General features: G+C 40.0%; 1 protein-coding gene across 3 annotated transcripts in view; it reads right to left on the bottom strand.

Moving 5' to 3' along the window:
- NPFFR2 (neuropeptide FF receptor 2) overlaps positions 1-6,499 on the bottom strand; it is a 71,231-nt gene extending 64,732 nt beyond the window's left edge. The window contains exons 1-2 of one of the 3 annotated variants that reach the window (XM_021101422.1): positions 5,888-6,031; positions 4,540-4,630 (exon numbers count right to left, since the gene is read on the bottom strand). The gene's annotated coding sequence lies outside the window, so the exon portion shown is untranslated. The other 2 variants (XM_021101421.1, XM_021101420.1) reach the window with 2 other exon arrangements.

Here is a 20,742-nt window from a genome sequence, read left to right as displayed (position 1 = left end):
ATATAATATGTTAATTTGGGCACTTATATAAGATTACATATTATACACACTTTAAAAATAAACTATTTTAAAGCTGAAAAATTATGCAAATGAAAATATCAGAATGGGTGGATTTAATTTACTAAAAAAGTAAATGTTATATAATTTTGTACCATATTATTTTTTAGTGCTCAGACCCAGATTATTCTTAAAAATCAACATACACAGATACCATGGAATCTGCATGTATATTAAAAGAGTGCAGCCAATGGTAAATAAATGGCTTTTCAAAATGTTTTCTCCCACATGCAATGAAAATATATGTGCGGATTGCTCTTATAGATAAGGCAGGATCAGTGGAAAGGAGAAAAAGAAATTGCACAAAAGGAAGAATGAGACCTAGGGTTGAAATTTTAGCAGCCTGATTAGACCCACAGAAGATGCAGGAGAATCTGATAGGATGATGGAAATGAAATTTTCACCAAAGATATATATTTACTGAGTTTCCACTATGTGCCAGATCATTCTAGGCATTGAGGCAGGAGTTAATATTACAAGCATCAAGTTCAAGCTCGTGCAGATTAGATTCTCTTCCTGGAGAGTAAGACCATAAACAAGTAAACAGGGAAATGGAGGTGGTCTCAGCAGCAAGTGGGCTCCAGCACAGATGGGAGGATACTGTAATGACAAGTGGCGAGGGGAGGCACACCAGACCTACAGCTGAAGGGGCTGAAAGAATCCTGCTTTTTCAACTCTGACGACGAGGTTCCTGGGCAGGAGGACAGCAGGTGCAAAAGCTGTAAGTAACCAAGCTTGGAGTGTCTGAGGATGGAGGGACATTTGGACAAGAGGAGTAAGAGCTACATATGAACTTGAAAGTCATCAGGCTTGCAGACTATAGAATCTTCAAGATCCTGCATCCATAGCAAAACTTGAATTAGCAGAAGTTACTAAAACTTGATAATCAAAATATCAAGAGAAGCAAACTCATGATAGGGGTACTTAGGCAAGCTCCTCTTAGTCTTCAGCAAGACCCCAGGGCTGCTTATTTTGGAAGAAGCATCTGTCCCACAATGGGTCAGAGATCATTTAGGTGGCTTTTCCAGATGAAAGAAGTGGAGATAAAGGGAATCCCCTCAAAGGGGCAGGATTCTAGCCAAAGACTTTGAAGCATGAAGGAGCACTGTGGTGAGACAAATGATATAAATGACCACCCAAGGACAAATTACCTTGCAAACCTGTTGAGGATGGGGGATTCCAGAGAGAAGACCAGAAGATTATGCGTAAGGAACCAAGGGCATTAGGCTATCAATTCTCCTGGAGGGCTCCTGTTAGTTCCAGCATGTTACCCTCTGCTTATAAGAGCCCACTTTCACTTGACAGTGTGCCAAGATTGCCGGGACAGGGAGTGAAAGGGAAAAGGAAATTTTAGAAACTTGAAATACGTACTTTCAATTAAATAAAGTCTTTAAGTAACACCATTAAACGAGATCCCTTACTTTACAGGAAATTATGACAGTTCAGAGGGACCCTGGATACTACAGGTGACACTTCTCTAAATGTCTCAATTTTGCAAGGAGACAGGATGTTTGAGATGGCACAGAGGAAGAGTTTGCAAAATGAACAGATCCCTGCCATCCTTTCCCAGAAAATATGAGAAGCACCCTCTTGATCTGGAATTTTTCTGTATTGAGTTTTATAGCCACAGGCAATAAACTCTAGTACAGAGACTAAATTTATAAAATATTTATCCTCTTGTTCCATTTTCTCTAAATATGCCTTTTCCCAGACAATATTTAAGTTTCTTCTGTCTATGGATGCAAACAGCAATGTGGGTCGGGACCACTTTTTTTTTTTTTTTCCACTAGGAGCAATCGCATGGATTCTTTTCACTCAGAATCATGAACGTACATACACCCAGACCCCAACTCCAGACCAGTGTCCAGTGGTGGGACTCAGGTACAGACATTTGAAAAAGTTTCACGAGTAACTGATTTTTCCTATTTCCCCTTATGAAAAACTTCAATTAAGCCTGTAATATGTATTTCGTCCTAAGAATGCATTTCTTTTTTTAAGAAGAGCTTGGCATATGCAGAAATAAGTACTTTGTAAACTGCTATTACTGTAGAATTGGGCGCCCTGTAGTATAGAATTTAAGCACATGGACTTGAACACTGTGTGAGTTCATCACCCTCATTCCTCAGTCTGGGAAATATGTTTACTTATGCCAGATTATTTCCAAGCCTTGGTTTCCTTCTCAACAAAACAAGGACTATGATTATACTGTTTCTACAATCATGAGGATTAAATGAGATCTGCACATAGAGTGTAGAGTGACATCTCACTAAAGGCTAGCTATCACCATCTCATTTGGCCTTGGGAAATTGTTGTTTCCCAGAGCATCCAGAACTGTAATGTCTCATATGTTTGGCAGACCCTCCAAAGCTTTGCAAACATAGGTCAACAGAGATTTCTGTGAGGGACTAGAAAAAGGTGCATTAGTACTAGTAGAAGATACCTTAGTCTGCAGTTGCTACAGGGGAAGCCAGGTTTTATGCAGGTACCTAAATGAGAACCTTAAACAGCCCAAAAAGAAAAGTAAGAAATATACCTTGGTTATATTTGGAAATGTTAAATTTTCAGTGGCAACAAAGTTGAGAGAGAACCAATTTCTTGGCATTTCAGGTGTGATTTTATTTGTTTTGTTCTTTTGTTAAGTTACGATCCTGGTGTATTTGGGTTGTGTTCTCTTCCCATGTCCCTTATGTAATGTGCCTGATGTGAAACAGAGAGCTGCATCTAGTTTGGCAGGGAACTGGAATAGGGCTTGTCTCCTCAGTCGTGTGTGACATGGACGTGTTTAATTTTTGTGCTGTCCTGACTCACGTTGACTTTGTGTCCAAAAACATACTTTGAGGGGAGGGTGAGGAGATACCAAAGAGGCATTCATCTCATGCTTGAGGCTCTGACCCTCCCATGTCCTGGTCTCTGTCACATACTATAGGAGCTAAACTGGTAGTGGCCACCTGAACATGCAGAAGGAACTTCTCTGCATTTTGCCCATCTCCTCCCTCACTGGAGACAGAGCAAAAATTTAGATTTGTCAGTGATGGATGCCTTAAAGACCATCTCCATGCATCTTCTATGAGTCAGGTGCTATAGCCCAGCACAGTCACCAATACTATCCCGTTCACTCCTTCTGAGAGCCCATTTGACACAGGAGACATTGATGTCCTATGAATTCTCAGGGCCTTGCCTAAGGGTGGCTGCTTTCAAGTAGCAAACAAGAATATCCATGCCTTCTCACTCTGGGCATCTCCCCTCTTATCAGAGGAACAGGGGAACCCAGAGGGCAAAAGCCTTTTATGAAGCATGTCCTAACTCGTCCTTTTATATCCAAAAATCTTGGAGAAGTGAAATGATTTGCCTTATGGGTAGAGCCAGTCAGAAACCTGCCAGGGGAGAGAACCTGATCTCTTCATTTTTATAAGTCTTGTATCTCAAAAGTCCATAATGTATGTGAAGGACATGAGACAGATTTGAAACAGCCATCTGTTGTGGTGACCACTGTTAACTCATTGCTGGGGCAATATAGTTCCATCTGCTTTTGGTTTGGAAGAGTGAGAAACTCTCTTGGCCCAGAATGTTGAGTTTCAAGGCAATTGGAAAATTCATTTAAGAGCCATTTTATCCCCCTAGAGGTGGAACTTAATTAAAACTGATGGTTAATGAAGGGGGAGGGCTGGGGAGAGGGAAGGATTGGGAACTTGGGATGGCACATGCACCCTATGGTATGTGGAATGGATAGTCAATAGGGACCTGCTGTGTGGCACAGGGAACTCTACTCAATATTCTGTGATAACCTATGTGGGAATGGATATGTATATGTCTAACTGCATCACTGTGCTGTACAGCAGAAATTAGCACAATGCTGTAAATCAACCTTAACAAAATTTTAAATGAACTAAAGGTGATTAGGAAGGAGAGAAAAATTAGCTGTCAACAGTGGGCTGGTTGCAAGCATGAAATTCATGTGTTTAAGAGAACTATTAGGTAAGATTATTAAAAGACTATATAGATGTATCTTAGGAAAGGGAGGTTTTATTTATCTCTTTTATTATGTATGACAATTTTAAAGTGCTCACCTAAAATTAATTCCCCCTCTCCACAATGAGGAGGGTAATATTTTACAAAATTATTATTCTTAAATGTATGAAGCTTTGAGAAACAAAGTTGTTCTTATCTTGTGTCTTTATTACAGCTGGAAATCCATTTTAGTGCATTACAGTGAAAACGTTCATGAATATTTATCAGAGAGGCATTTGCATGGAATTTTTCATCAAAAATCACACAAAAGCCAGGAACAATGAATAAACTAATTTTGCAGGAGCAGATTATTTTCTGGTTAATGGTAAATTTACATCTATAGCATTCTACAGCCTTTGACATCTGTAAAAGAGATACTGGTGAGCAGTATGATTAACGGGAGCTATGAGGTAACAGAATCATAAAAGAACAAATATCTAATATATACTTTTAAATACTTTGTAATATACTCACAAAATGCTCAAGAATAAAAATGTCAGATAAAATAGATGGATGACAGATGAAGAAAAAAATAAGTTTGAGATTCAGACTTTCCTGGAGATGCCTACAGACATGAAGAAAAAAAATGGCTGTTAGGAAGATCTTTTTGGATGATAGGATTTTAGAAAAACTATTATGTTGATAAAACAGCAAAAGATACAACATAGGAGTAACATGTTAGCATTATCAGGCAAGAGTGAAAACACATCTTAGGTTATTACAATATCTCCTTTTTAAGAATATTAATATATACCTTTAAAAATAGTGCACTATATAGAGAAGGACTGTTCTCTTAAATGATTGACAACAGCTTTTAACAGAGGAAAGACTACTTGAACTCTGCATACCATTGCCTCAGCTTTCTGTTCCTGAAAATAGTTCTATTTTATAGCAATTTTGCAAATTCAAACTATTATTAAGATGATTTTATACGAGGTATTTTGGTTTACATAATTAGGATCTAAGCTGGAAGCAAACATGTCCACAGTTTACAAACCACAATTTACCCAGCTTCCCCCTCGTTAGTTATTATCACTTGAAAACGATTGGATGTATAGTGGAAAGAGAAATTTAAACACACGGTTAAAATAGAATACTCTGAGCAGGAAAAAATCCAGCCTATTCTTGTATGTCATCTTACATTTAAGACTCTTAAACAAAAAGAAACCTTTGGAAATATCTACAGTCTAGCTGAGGGGAAAAGTTGGGTTTGGCAGAAAGGCTAAACTTGGCATTGAATGGAAACCCTATCTTACTCCCAGAAAGAGCTAAAACTCTTTCCAGTGACTTCACTGAGGGCTCTGAGGTGTCCTGGCCTCGGATAAGAAACCGTATTTCAGCCTTTCTGGCAAACAAAACACTCACAAGAAGCAGTCTCAGGTAAACAAAGGTCATTGCTCAGAATCATCAGGGTTGAAGAGAGCAGTTTAGCAAACTCATGGTATCCACTGTGCTCTTCAAGGAGACCGAACACAAAAGTTTTAACAATAGGGCTCTGATGAGGGTGAACTTTAAAGGTGGGGAAAACACACCACCCCTAGCACCCCCGCCCAGCCCCTCCAACCGCACTTCGAGCCTGGGGACAGGCATCCACGATCCGGACAGCCTGGGCAGAGAAGCCCCAAAAGTTAGGCTGGTGACCAAAGCGTCGCCTTACTGGACTGTTGTGACTCAGAGAAGGGGCTGTGGAACTAGGAAGGGATTTGGGAAAGGTTGAAAAAGTAAAATCCAAACACTTCTCAATCGCTAACACAAATCATCAAGCCAGCGGCAGGCGCCGGGGATCCCAGCCCAGGCCAGAGTAACTCCAGCCCTTTCTTACCTGCACACCACGCCAGGGCAGAGCCCCAGCGGTGCTGGGAAGCAGAAACGTCCCGCCGGGCTTCCGCAACAGGTTCTGATCCCGCCCCGGCTCCACTGTCTGCCACTGCCTGGCAGCTCGTACCCAACCGCCCGCCCACCGGCTGAGACTCACTCACCGCCTCCCGAACCCTCTCCGAAGAAACGCCACTCTCCAGGGGGTAGCAGCCAGCTGCTGGGATTCCAAAGAAGCTATTCACATCCCCCTAAGGGGCATCCACATAACCTTCCGGTGAAATTCAGAATCCGAGAGTAGCAAAGAAAAAGCAATCATCCCTAGGATGAGTCTTGCTTTGTTGGTTGCCCAGCTCCACTCCGTGGGCAAATGATGTAGGTTGACTGTGCCTCAAGTATACTTGTTTGTAAACTGCAGAGGATGTTGATCATGGTCACCGGGTAATCTGCAAATTAAATGAATATGTCTGTGCAAAATGCCTGAAATGGTGCCTGGTACATATTAAGCATTCAATGAATGTTAGGCTTTAACGTTCTCTTAGGAATGAGGAGTTCATTGCAGGCTGCAGAGTGTGACAACCCTTTCTTTCTCTAAAGTGGACTGTGAGCTGTGAGTTCTTGCCTTTTAGCTTGCAAGAAAATCTCCCTGGAATTTTAGGGATGTCAATTCTCAGCATAATTAGGAGGGGAAAGGAGAGAGCCAGAAGGAAATGCTCAGTGATTCTAACAAGATGTGTCTGTTGGAAGTTGCCAGTAGATCATGCCTCAGACTTAATGTATTAACTTAGACGTTTATACAGTGATTAGAAAGGTATAAAGGTGCTTTAAGAGCGTGACAGGGATGGGGGCAGGTGTAGGTCAAGCCCATGAAGGGCCTTTGCCTAAGGTATCAGGTGTGAATCTCACAGCAGGAACCATGGTGAACCATGGTGGACTTGCCAAACTGGAATATGTAATTATTTCCAGTGCACCTCGAGGCACTGAATTCAGTGGCTTGTCCAGTATCACAGAGGTAGTTTTTAAAGGACAAAGTAGCTTCTAGAAGCCAAATTTGGTTCTCTGGTTATTATAATTTTTTTTTCGCCTAAATCGCTGCTAATTGTGGGACACAGGGAAAAGCTACTTGAAGAAACCTTTTAAAATAGGATTCCTTGGTCTTGGATTAAGGTTGCACATTCACATGTGTGTGTTTAAACCTAGATCCTGGATTTATGACAATGTTGAGGATCCAGAAAGGGGTATCTTTACTAAATAAACCTTTACCAAGTCCAAGGTAGAAATACTGATCACACTTTGGTGATGTTTATCAGGCTATCCCAAGGCATAGGAAGTCTTAGGGAAAAAAAGACATCGGACATATAAACAAGGGGCAGGACTTAAAGGAAAAATTTGAGGGAAATAAAGCTAAGACAAGCAAGGCATTCTATTTCTTTTTTTTTTTAAGATTTTTTAATTATCAAATATTTTAACAATTTATTATTTCATTTTATTTTATTTTTTCCCACTGTACAGCATGGGGATCAAGTTTCTCTTACATGTATACATTTTTTTCCCCACCCTTTGTTCTGTTGCAATATGAGTATCTAGACATAGTTCTCAATGCTACTCGGCAGGATCTCCTTGTAAATCTATTCTAAGTTGTATCTGATAACCCCAAGCTCCCGATTCCTCCTACTCCCCCTCCCACTCCCTCCCTCTCCCGTCGGGCAGCCACAAGTCTATTCTCCAAGTCCATGATTTTTTTTTCTGTGGAGATGTTCATTTGTGCTGGATATTAGATTCCAGTTATAAGTGATATCATATGGTATTTGTCTTTGTTTTTCTGACCTTTTCACTCAGTATGAGATTCTCTAGTTCCATCCATGTTGCTGCAAATGGCATTATGTCATTCTTTTTTATGGCTGAGTAGTATTCCATTGTGTATATATATACCACATCTTCCTAATCCAATCATCTGTTGATGGACGTTTGGGTTGTTCCCATGTCCTGGCTATTGTAAATAGTGCTGCAATGAACATGTGGGTGCATGTGTCTCTTTTAAGTAGAGTTTTGTCCAGATATAAGGCATTCTATTTCTAATCTGAAATTCTCTGCGTGCAAAAAAAAGTACAAACCATCACCCTCTAGAATCCCACTTACCACCTGAAAAGTTGATCATCAAAATGAATTAGGAATAATAAATAACAATGCTTTTGATGAGACAGTGAGGTAATGTCTAGTCCATTACAAATTAAAAGATGTACAGAACTCGTTATGTAATAATCATTAAATTATGAGTCATTTGCTGTATCTGACAAGAAACAACACACTATGAGAATTATTGTCCTGATTCTCCTCTCCACCACACCCCCAACCCCACTGGGAACTTTAATGGACAATTTTTAAAAGTGTAGATTCTGACTCACTTGTTCAGAAGTGGGACTGAGACTCTGTGTTTCTAAAAAGCTCCCAAGTGATACAGATGCTGCTAGTCCACAAACCACACTGAGTAGCAAGGTCTTAGAGAAATTAGTAATTAACTAGAGTCACATATCTAATTAGTGATAGAAACAGTGTCGGACCCCATATCTGACCAAGCCCTAAGCTTTTGTGATTATCTATTATGCTGCACTAACTTTACATAAGAAAAATTGAAGTTCATTTACATAGTTAAAATAGGGGGTTAGGGAAGGGGGCTCTTGATAAATAGTATGATCATGAATGCCTGGGTGTTCTTAGAGTTGCAGCATGTCATAGCAGTGTGGAGGGTAAGCATCTGAACAAACTGGTGCTTAAAACTCCCTGCCTTCCATCCTCCTTCCCTCACTCCCCCCTCCTCCTCTCCTTCTCCCCTTCCTTCCCCCCAACTTTCTTAGAGTATTTAAAAACACCCTAAGGGAGTTCCCTGGTGACCTAGCTGGTTAAGGATCCAGCATTGTTGTCTTTACAGTGCAGGTTAGATGCCTGGCCTGGGAAGTTCCGCATGAGTTTCTTTTCCAAAGGAAAGGTGGAGTCAATCAAGTCAGGATTCTAAACAAGATATATTTGACCTTTTTTATGTGTCACTTCAGTGTTATAAATGCTTTGCTGAATGCTATGGAATCGTGGTAATAAATCAAAGAATGATATCATTAGACTTCTTTCCTACCTAATCTCTCTCTTGTCATAGACTGAATCTTAGAAAAGAAGTACCAAATCTTTTCTACTTGCATGCTTGGTTTCTATTTTAGAAGCTCATTCTTATATTTAAGCTACTGCCTTAAACAAACAAACACAAATCATAGTTTACCAAAACTCCAGTAACAGTTTTGTGATAGATAAAATTAAATCCCCTGCTTCTGAAAAAATATATCATGCTATAGTGAATGCTTAGCAATCAAACCTTAGAGTTCTTGCAAAGATGATATTCAGAAATACAAAAAAAAAAAGGATCAGAGTGAGAAATCTTTTCTCATTACTTATAAAATACCTATTTCTGGGTTTTCTGAAGAATCTATAACTTTCAAGAATTTAGCTTAATCCATTGTATGTTGGAGTGGATTTATGTGGTCACTTTGGGCTATAAAATACTCTAATCATCTAAAATGACTATAAATCCATTTGCCAGACTTCTGCCAGAAGGCAAGATTTCCTCTAGCAAAAAGCTAAAACTTGACATTATCAATCATCTTCTAGAGTTGTTCTGTTTTTACCCAGGATGAATATTTATACAAAGTCTAGAACTAAAAGTAGACCGAAGACAATCTAAACACTATTAAACTCAGAAGTGATGATGACCAATGACCTAGAAAGGCAAATGTTAGAGTCTAATAGTGTTACAATGATAACTCTCACTTTGCAGTTTGCCCAGTGTGGTTTCCAAATGGTAGATTACTTGGAGAGCCTTAAATATGAGATTTGGGGAGCAGGGCCCTAGAAATTCTGCCCAGTGATGTGGGTGATTAGCCAAATTCTCAGAGGTTTGGGAATCTCTGAAGATCTCTTTACATCTGTCCTCCCGGTAACTCTGGGAGGTAGTCAGGATAGGCATCATGTGCATATTGTAGGAATGTGAAAGAATGGAACCACAGAGACCCTCACAAAGTTGGCCACGTTTACACAATTGACCGTGATTTGAAACAGAGAATAGAACACATTTTCCGACTCCAGGTCTAAGGCTTTCCCCTTAAAATTTTGAGTTGCCCAAACGAAGCTATTGCTTTGACCAATGTACTAATGTAGACACCTACCAGAGTAGGGAAGTGGAAAAGAGAATGCAATCAGTGGGGCTATAAGTAGTCAATATGTTATTTGTAGGTATTTGATTGGATTGCAGTTGATTTGAGAGAAATTTCCTGAAGCACTGAGTTGAAAAAAATTAACTTCTATAAAAGGACCATGCCACGAATATCTCATTAATTATTCCTGGCATCCCTCTGATGTATAACATGCATTGAGTTATCTATTACTTGAGATGATGTGTGTCCTCTTTCCTCCCATGGTGTGAGGACTGTGGCTGGGGACGTGGGGTGGGGGTTGGGCTAATGGTATGGGTCCCTATGGCCAAAACTAGCTGAGGAGAAGGAGCTTTATCTAAACTTACCTTTCACCAAATCCTAAGGAGAGAGCAGAGTCAAGAGTAGCAATAAGCAGGATCAACTAAATGAGGAGTGAGGGCAAGGGTTTTCTGTAGCCTTGGTGAGAGCTCTGTGTTAAAGGGGCATTGAAAATGGAAAAGAAGGGGAGGGGTAGGTTTTGGCATAGATACACCCTGCCAGAACTGGCCACTGAGGCAAAAGTGGCAATTGAGACTGTACTAGATTGAGAATTCCAGTGACTAGGGGATGCACCCAGGAGACAATATTGACTCCATTTCAGATAATCTCTGTTTTAGATTCTGTTGAATCTCAAGTGAATTCAGTAGGTCTAGAGACAATACCAAGCAAGTAGCTGCAATCTGGAGTCGGAGTGTGCCAGAGAGGTGGCATCTCTAATTTAGATTTGGGGAGTCATCCATGCACAAGTCAGAGTTGATGCTGCAGGAAGGAGTTGACGCAGCTAGTGAAAACCTGGGAAGTGAAGAAGCTTGCGTAAAGAGTGCTAGGAGCTGCCTAGTGGGTAGGAAAAGAAAGATGGTCCTGGACAATAAGGAGACACAGAGAGGTATGAAAAGTATGTGTCCAGTTTCATGAAAATCAAAGCAGGACAAGTTTCAAAAAGGGCAGACTAACATCCGACCCTGCAGGAAGAGCAGAGACAAGGCCATCCGAGGCTTCAGGTGACGAGGCGTAAGGGCAGGGGCGTGGAGCTGTAGGTCAGAGCTGGCTGCACTGAGGCAAACAGACTGGAGAATCAGAGAGATCTAAGTGATCAAATCAGTCAGTTTACTCTTTTTCCTGGTGAAAAGAGTAAGGGAGTTGTACTCAAAATCAATATCCTGTGACCTAGGCCTAAGAACCTGATGTGCATGTGTGCATCGGTACAACTCTACCTGGCGTGTTCCAGCTCCAACCTGTGCAGACCTGCGTAGGTTTATTCTTAGCGAGTATTTCCAGCTTCAGAAATTACCTGTTAAGCCTTGGCCTGGCTGATATATGAGCCATACAGAAGATATTTACTGTGTAATGATCTCAGTAAACTCTGTCTCTATTTCAGTAGTACCATGTGCACTTCAAGTATGTGTGTGTGGGAATAAAGAACAGTGTGCAGGGGTTTGCAGATGAATATATTTTTAAAAGATTGATAAATCTGTTCTTAATCAGGTGGCTTGCTATTTTAACCAATGATTATAGCATTATTTGAAGGAAAGAGGTTATCAGAGCATCAAATCTTGGTTTTTTTGTTTGTTTGTTTTAGGTTCACACCCAAAGCATACAGAGGTTCCTGGGCTAGGGATCGAATCAGAGCTACAGCTGCTGGCCTACACCACAACCACAACAACATGGGATCCGAGCCACACCTGCGACCTACCCCGTAGCTCACCACAACTCCAGGATCCTCAACCCACTGAAGCGAGGCCAGCAAGCAAACCTGCATCCTCATGGATCCTAGTTGAATTCGTTAACTGCTGAGCCACAAATGGAACTCCCCACATCCTGGTTTTAAACATCAATGGTGTGAACTAAGTATTTGTTTTGATATTGCTGTTGCTTCTACCTATGAATCTACCTAAGTCCCATAATACAGAATCTCAAGGAATATTTAACAAATGAGTAGGTAATTGTGCAAAGATACCTGATTTTGACTAGTCTTAAAATTATCTTGAGAAAATAACCAAACTGGGTAAGGTCGTAGCAGTCGAGCCAATAAACCATCTTACTGATTTGGTCAATATTGTTCAGTCAACAAGTATTCATTGTGCATTTGCTCAGTTTCAGAGCACAGCAAGCACAGAAAGTATCCATCCTTCGGGGCCCAGAAGCAGGAAAAGGAATAATTACATTCCCGTCATAGCTGCTATAATAGAGGCAAAATTGGAGGATTTTACAAGATTCTCTAAATCCTCCTGCAGGCAAGATCCCCTGGGAGAGAAGACATTTTGACTATTTGTTATTGGAGTACTTACCACATTAAATAATACTAAAGGGTGAATAAGAAATTGTCAGGCAAACACTTATGTAGGAAGAAGGTATTCTAAGAAGAAGGAAGAACACATTTGCAGGCACAGAAAATTTAAAAAAGACACAAAGTTAGTATTTATTAAATGCTAAATAAAGGCCAGGACTTTTGCCAAGTGTATTATCTCATTTGCCCCTTAATACAGTTCTCTATGTTCCTACTTTTGTAGCTGAGAATATTCAGTCTCAGAGAAGTTAAATCACTTTCTTCAAACCACATAGCTTGTTAATTGAATTGCTGGGATTTGAAGTCAAGTCAGATTGAGTGGATAGGCCACAAACTTTACTGCTAACCTAATCTACATCTGCATTAGAATAACAGTAGTTCAGCATAGCTGGATTCCATTGTGTGTACATTAGAAAAAGAATACCTGAAAGATGGATTTAGGGTGGATGGTGAGGAGCTGCATGTGTCTGGCCCTTGTGGTCTAGTGGTTAGGGTTTGATGCTCTCACTGCTGTGGCCTGGGTTCCATTTCCGTTTAGGGAACTAAGATCCTGCTTCAAGCTGATGTACCCTATGGTCCCCTGAGATGAAGGGTGTTGGTGATGAGATAAACAAACAACAAAAATAACTGAGTCCGCTAAGACTCTGGAGGGTTTTTTCCCCTCAAGAGAAATAGTGAGCCATTGAAGATGTAAGCAGAATGGTGACATGACTGGATTGGTATTTTAGAACAATTGCTTCCTATAGTACATAAAGCACTGGAGAGAGAGACAGCATAGGGGATCACCTCAAAAGATGCTGACAAACAAAATGGGAAGAACTGAACTGAAGAGGTAGCAGCCTTGATTGAAAGATGAATGGAAGATTGTATGGAGATTTGGGATGTAGAATCAATAGAACTTAGAGACTCATTAGTGTGAGTAAATAAACTTTGAAGATGCCTCAGATATTTCTCCCTTGGTCAGTTGTGTAGTTTGGGGTAGTGTTACCCCAAATGAGAAACATCACAAAAGGACCATGTTTGGAGTCGCGTTGTGGCTCAGCGGAAACGAATCTGACTATCATCCATGAGGATGCATGTTTGATCCCTGGCCTTGCACAGTGGGTTAAGGAGCCAGCATTGCTGTGAGCTGTGGTGTAGGTTGCAGATGCGGCTTGCATCCCGAGTTGCTGTGGCTGTGGTGTAGGCTAGTGACTATAGATCCAATTCAACCCCTAGCCTGGGAACATCATATGCCGTGCATGTGGCCCTAAAAAGCAAAACAAAACAAAACAAAAAAGGACCACGTTTTACTGGGAAAAAAAATAGCTCTGTTTTTAGTATTAGTTGATTTACAATATTATATTACTTTCAAGTGTATACCATAGTGAGTCAATATTTTTATAGATTGTAGTCCATTTAAGGTTATTGTAAAATATTGGCCACATTCCCTGTGCTGTACCATACATCCATGTATCTTATTTATGTTATACATAATAGTTTGAACTTCTTAATTGCCTGTAACTGTCTTTCCCTTCCTCCCATCCTTCTTCTCTCTGGTAACCGTTAGTTTGTTCAGATGAGCTCTGTTTTAAGCATGTTGTTTTCAAAGTGAAAAATATCACATACACAATTGGGTACAATATTCCTTCTTATTTATCTCCTACCTTGTTTCCATTCTCATTTTTCCTCAGTCTACCTTTGATCTTTAAGCTCCAGCTATTCTGAGCTCCATACTTGTGCTTCTGTAAATAAGCCTTGCTCTTTCAAAGCTGAGAATTTCCAGCTGCTACTCTGTCTTCTTGGACTTCGCTTAAAGAGAGAGTGCCCCTCTCTTGTACACATCTGTTAAAAGCTCATCATATCTCCTCGTTGTTATATATTTACTTTCCTGCCTCTTTTGTTAAATGTAAACCCAAGTAAGTAGATCCTGATTTAATCACTTTTGAATACCTAACACTTAAAATTGCTGTTATTGTATAACAAGTGCTGAGCATGTTGGTTGAATTAATGAACATGTTAGGAAGTCAGGAGATGGATGCAAAGTCATCAGTGTACATACAGTCACTTTGATAAAAGTAGTATTGGTTTTAAAAGAAACCGAGCATCATAGTTAAGAGCATGACTCTGGGGCAAGACTACCTGGATTTGAATCTTAGTTTCATAACTAAGATTTTTGAGGATATTGGACATATTACTTAACTTCTCTGTTATTTGGTTTTCTTACCTATAAAATGGGAATAATACTATTATCCATTCTTAGGGTATTTGTGACCATTAAATAAGTTAGTGCATATAAGGTATAACACTGTCTCATATTAGGGAGCTCAAACATTAGCTATTAATTTCCTGTTGATCAAGATGAGTTTTAGTCATATGGTAGATATTAGTCACACGCGTTGCTTTCTTTCTGTCTCTCTCCAAATATTAATTCTCCATTTCTTCAGCATCTAAGAGGAAAAATGCTTAATAATGAGTAATGTTCTTTACCACCCAGCTCTGAGGGAAGTAGAATTTAAACTACTTTTCATTTAGATGAAATGGTTGTCATCACAGTGTAAACAGCACTTCTTTAGTCTTCACAGTAGTCTATCAGAGAGCTGGCTGATAAATACATCCATGTTTTCCTCTTTTAAAATGTACTGAAGCCAGAGATAGTTGAGTCAATTATATATTAAAAAAACAAGATAGGTAAAAATCTGAGTTTCTTTCAAAAATAAGTGTTTTATTTCTAAACGCTTGCTTATTTTCCTGCTAATCATGAAAGATCAGATTTATCAGCAGACTTAAATAAGGCTTATATTATTTTTAAAAGGACATTGATTAAAATTATTTTTATAATTAAGAGAGGATTTATGTTTAGCATTAATTGTCACACTTAAGAGTCCCCAATAATCAGCAGATGAAGAAATCTTAAGACCGAAAGAGTAATTAATATTTCTCTTTTTGCATGTGTCTAACAAGATGTGGACTATAAGAATAGAAAGTTAAGGGAGTTCCCGTCGTGGTGCAGTGGTTAACGAATCTGATTAGGAACCATGAGGTTGTGGGTTCGGTCCCTGCCCTTGCTCAGTGGGTTGACGATCCAGCATTGCTGTGAGCTGTGGTGTGGGTTGCAGACGCGGCTCGGATCCCGTGTTGCTGTGGCTCTGGCATGGACCAGTGGCTACAGCTCTGATTAGACCCCTAGCCTGGGAACCTCCATATGCCGCAGAAGCGGCCCTAGAAATGGCAAAAAAGACAAAAAAAAAAAATATAGAAAGTTAAGAAATTTTAATGCAATTATAATCAAAGGTTTTACCATGTAACTTTAGAGAAGTGATTTTTTTTTCATAACCAGCTTACATATAATTCTACAGAGGGTGCCTCCTGACAACAAATTTATTTAATAAAATCCTGTCTGATACAGTAATAAATCAAGATGTTCTCTTAAAATACTGGCCCCAATCCAAATTATCTATTAATGCCTTTTGAATAAAAAATTTTGTACTCTCTGAAATTTGAAGGAGATATCCATCACTTACTGGGTGTTCATTATTTTGACACTTTTAGTACAATATAAGTACTAAAATTATTGAAAAATAACACACTGGTCCATCTTGGCTACATAGAACAGGAAAATAGATTAGTCGGTAAATCTATTTATGCTCTGCTCTATATTTTCAATAACCACTCAGTTCTCAGGTGCCAAGGAATTAGACACTTGTAAATGTTCTCAATTTAGAAAAGAAACAAAAGTTTAAATATTTCTGTCTAAAAAAGATTCATTGAGCACATCCCAAAGTACTAGACTTTTCAGATGGATGTTTCTAATGTTAGATAATTACATTAGCATTACCAAAAAGAATAAAAGAAAAAGCCCAGGCAATTACACAGCCTTTGAGGGCTGTCTCTTATTTGAAAAAAAAAATATTACGTTCCTTTGGGGATAGCAAAAGAGTCTGCTCAATCAGGCAATAATCTGCGTCTTAATATTGAATTTCAGTGCAGCAATATTCACTTAAATCTATCCGTCAACCTATACCTATTCAACTTTGAAGCAGTTAGATCCTCTAGTACTTCTGATACTGGAATTATTGGAAACCTAACATAAAATATGTGTTAGCAATGTTTAAGAAAATAAAGCAGGGTACCAAAAATATAAGCAAATAATAATAAGAGTCTATGAAAGATTGTACAGGAGAAATAAGAGCCTTGCATTTTCAGAGGCAGTGGGAATGGAAAGTCCAGAACAGATTAAAGAGCATTTTAGAGGACTGAATTTAATACCTATCAGAAATGAGGGAAATAGAGGACTTCACATAAGTTTTATGTCTCCTTATTTAAAAAAAAAAATGTTCTGCATTCCCAACGGAATTTTTCCTTCCATTATTCTGGACTTTACAAGGTTATATAGTTGTGTTTTCCTGACTTCAGAATCTAATCCCTTGCATGCTCCCTTCCTGATTCTGTCCTCTGAGCGTATACTTCTGATTTTAGATTGTAAAAATATGCCTAGAATAAGAGCAAGGAAGAATTCTAAGTAGGGTTTTTAGAATAATTGAAGTCATAGGATCTGTCTCAATTATATACCAAGGGCAACCTAACATGCAGACAGCTTTATGTCTTGTCCCCTAGATCAGTGCTACCACAGTCCATGTGGTCTGTGGACAAGTGCACATCTGTGAAACATCTATTACTTGTTAGGGATACAGGAGGAGCAAGCTCACAGAGGCAGAATTGTACTATGCCCGCTTCAACTGACAGTCTTTTCAGAGAAGCTAAAGACCAACCCACCATTCTCCCTAATAGTAGAAGACTAAGTTGTGTCTTTTCAGGCTGTATGTCCACTGTCTTTTCCACAGTGAAACAATTGAGAACTTAGTCCTTATTACTAATCGTGTGATCAGTGGATTTGACATAGCTGTTGCATCTGAGCCTCTTACATTTGTGCTCCTGAGGGTTGTGTTTTTTTTTGTTTTGTTTTTTTTATTTTTTATTTATTTTTTATTTTATTTTATTTTTTGTCTTTTTGCCATTTCTTGGGCCGCTCCCGAGGCATATGGAGGTTCGCAGGCTAGGGGTCCAATAGGAGCTGTAGCAGCCGGCCTACACCAGAGCCACAGCAACGCAGGATCCGAGCTGTGTCTGCGACCTACACCACAGCTCACGGCAACGCCGGATCTCTAACCCACTGCGAGAGGCCAGGTATCAAACCCACGTTCTCATGGACACCAGTCGGGTTCGTTAACCATTGAGCCATGATGGGAACTCCAACTTTCACACATATTGAGCCAACTAAATTTCCCCACAACAGTGCAGGAAGTCCCATTACCTCCTTTAAATGAGTGAAACTCAGTTTGGCAACGCCGGATCATTAACCCACTGAGCAAGGGCAGGGATCGAACCCACAACCTCATGGTTCCTAATCGGATTCGTTAACCACTGCGCCACGACGAGAACTCCTGTTGTTTTGTTTTTAAATCGCCTACACATGTGAGGATAATGGGACAATTCTACCAAATGAATACCTAATTGTTCTTCCAGTTCCCTTCCAGGGAAGGGAGATCTTTGAGGTTTTAAACATCATGACTCTGACCTCTCAATTCAAGCTATGGAGGATGAATGCCAATTTCTATTTTGGAAGAATAGGATAAGAGAGCTTTGACTGATTTAGAATTTTTAAATTTGAATTAGAGGAAGTAGTAACTCCTTTTAGTGCAAAGATATTGTGGTATAAGCCACAGACATACTGTAATTTATTTACATTAAGTAAGAAAAATCACAGACAGCTAAGGTGAGTACAAATAATTCCCTACACAAGACTAAGGCCAGCCATTGCGATGCACAATAAAGTAGTAGCACCTTTATTCCCGCAGAATTAAAAGATATAAGCTTTAAATTCAATAGTGCACCCATACTCCTTAAGTATGAGCTGCACATTGTAAATTCCGTCCAAGGAGTACAGTATGAAAAGAAGAGGGGGGAGTTCCCATCGTGGCTCAGTGGTTAACGAATCTGACTAGGAACCATGAGGTTGCGGGTTCAATCCCTGGCCTTGCTCAGTGGGTTAAAGATCCGGTGTTGCCGTGAGCTGTGGTGTAGGTTGCAGACACAGCTCGGATCCTGCGTTGCTATGGTTCTGGCGTAGGCTGGCGGCTACAGCTCCAATTCAACCCCTAGCCTGGAAACCTCCATATGCCGTGGGAGCGGCCCTAGAAATGGCAAAAAGACCAAAAAAAAAAAAAAAAAAAAGTTTCTTTAAAAAAAAAAAAGAAGAGGGGGCAAGAGAAATTTACGGTGGAGAAATCTGACAAACACCTCAGCCAGGTGACCAAGGTCGATAGCAGTAGAGATCAATCATGCTGACAGGAGATGATGAAAATGGTATTTTACCTCTGCAGTCTTCCCCCACCCCCAAACTCTAATCAGGAGAAAAACAGCATTTAAATTTGGATAGAAGTACAACTCTGCAAAACACCTGACTAGTACTTCTCAAAACTCTCAAGGTTATCCAAAACAAGCAAAGTTTCAGACACTGTCACTGTCAAGAGGCATCTCAGAAGACAAGTGAATTTAATCTCTCCTGGATTGGATCCTGGAGCAGGAAAAGATACCTAGTAAAAACTAAGGAAATTGGAATAAATTATGTTTATTGGTTCATTGTTACAAATGTACCATACCAATGTATGATGTTAATGATAAGGAAACTGGGCGCAGGCTGTATGAAATGTCTCTACTTACTATCTTCACATATTTTCTGTAAATCTGTAACTGTTCTAAAAGATAATATGTATTTTAAAAATCAGTAGAGTGGAATCACTCACTATAGAAGTCAAGATAACTGAAACTACTTGAGATATTTCCATTAGAAAAATTTAATATCAAAAATTGGTAATACAAGGAGTTCCCGTCGTGGCTCAGTGGTGAACGAACCCGACTAGGAACCATGAGGTTGTGGGTTCGATCCCTGGCCTTGCTCAGTGGATTAAGGATCTGGTGTTGCTGTGAGCTATGGTGTAGGTCGCAGGCACGGCTCAGATCCCGAATTGCTGTGGTTGTGGAGTAGGCCAGCGGCTACAGCTCCAATTAGACCCCTAACCTGGGAACCATGTGCCATGGAGTGTCCCAAGAAATGGCAAAAAGACAAAAAACAAACAAACAAACTAAGAAAGCTAATAGGAAAGAGCTAGAAGCTATTGCCACTCCAAGCCCAAGAGGCTCAGAGGGTGGATTAACAGGCTTAGGAGCTGAGCATCCCGAAAAAGCTGGAACCATGGTGAGCCTGTCCAGTGGGGGTGAGGACCACAACCACAGAGGGATGATGTGGTGGACAACTGGAGCCATGAAGTGGGGAGCAGGCAGTAGAAAATGCCACCAGTGGCAGAAAGAAAGTTTTCTGGCTTCATCTCTCCTTCCAGTTCTAGTCTCCTGCCAGTGCCTCTCATTGATCTAAGAAACTAGAAGCCAGGACACGGAAGCCTGGGGAGCATGGTTATTGAGAAAGAGAACAAAGAAGGGGAAGGGCAAACATGGATCTGAGAGCAAAGAGGCACCTAACAAATGCTACAAGCTTTCTTTCAAGTACATCTTCATATATTATATTGAAAATGAGAAGATTGACTAAAGTATCTACAATCTTTTACCTCTTCCCGTATAGAGCAGAAGCCACAACCATGTTTATTTACTTCTAGGGGACTTTAGTTAGTATTTAGTAATTCCTGTCATTTTTACTCCCTCCCTTCTCATATCTTACTCTTGTTTTTAAAAATGTCACATTTTATTATCTCTTATTATTCAGAATTAGCATTTCTCTTCATAAGCAGTTTTATTTCCACTGTATGTTCTTGAATCAACTGTGAAACTGTTTAAAGTTATTTAAATTTTTTTTTGAGGGTTTTTTTTTTTTTTTTTTTTTATGGCCATACTCACAGCATATGGAAGTTCCAGGTTCAGGGACTGAATCCTGGTCACAGCTGCATCCTATGACATGGCTGTGTCAACACTGGATCCTTTAATCCACTGTGCTGGGCTGGGGATTGAACCCATACCTCTGCAGTGACAGTAAGCCACTGTGGTGAGTTCTTAACCCATTGCGCCTGCCACAGCAGGAACTCCTCATGTTAGTTTTATTCAAAAAAGCCATGTCAGCTCTATTGTGGCTCAGCAGAACTGAACCAACTAGTTTCCATGAGGATGCGGGTTTGATCCTTGGCCTCACTCAGTGGGTTAAGGATCTAGCATTGCCGTGAGCTGTGGTGTAGGTCACAGACATGGCTTGGATCCCACATTGCTGTGACTGTGGTGTAGGCCAGCAGCTGCAGCTCTAATTTGACCCCTAGCCTGGGAACTTCCATATGCCTCGGGTGCAGTTGTGAAAAG

Source organism: Sus scrofa, chromosome 8, assembly GCF_000003025.6.
Source record: "Sus scrofa isolate TJ Tabasco breed Duroc chromosome 8, Sscrofa11.1, whole genome shotgun sequence".
Lineage (NCBI taxonomy): Eukaryota > Metazoa > Chordata > Mammalia > Artiodactyla > Suidae > Sus > Sus scrofa.
The sequence above is the reverse complement of the archived record's forward strand: the minus strand, read 5'-3'. Positions and strand labels throughout refer to the sequence as shown.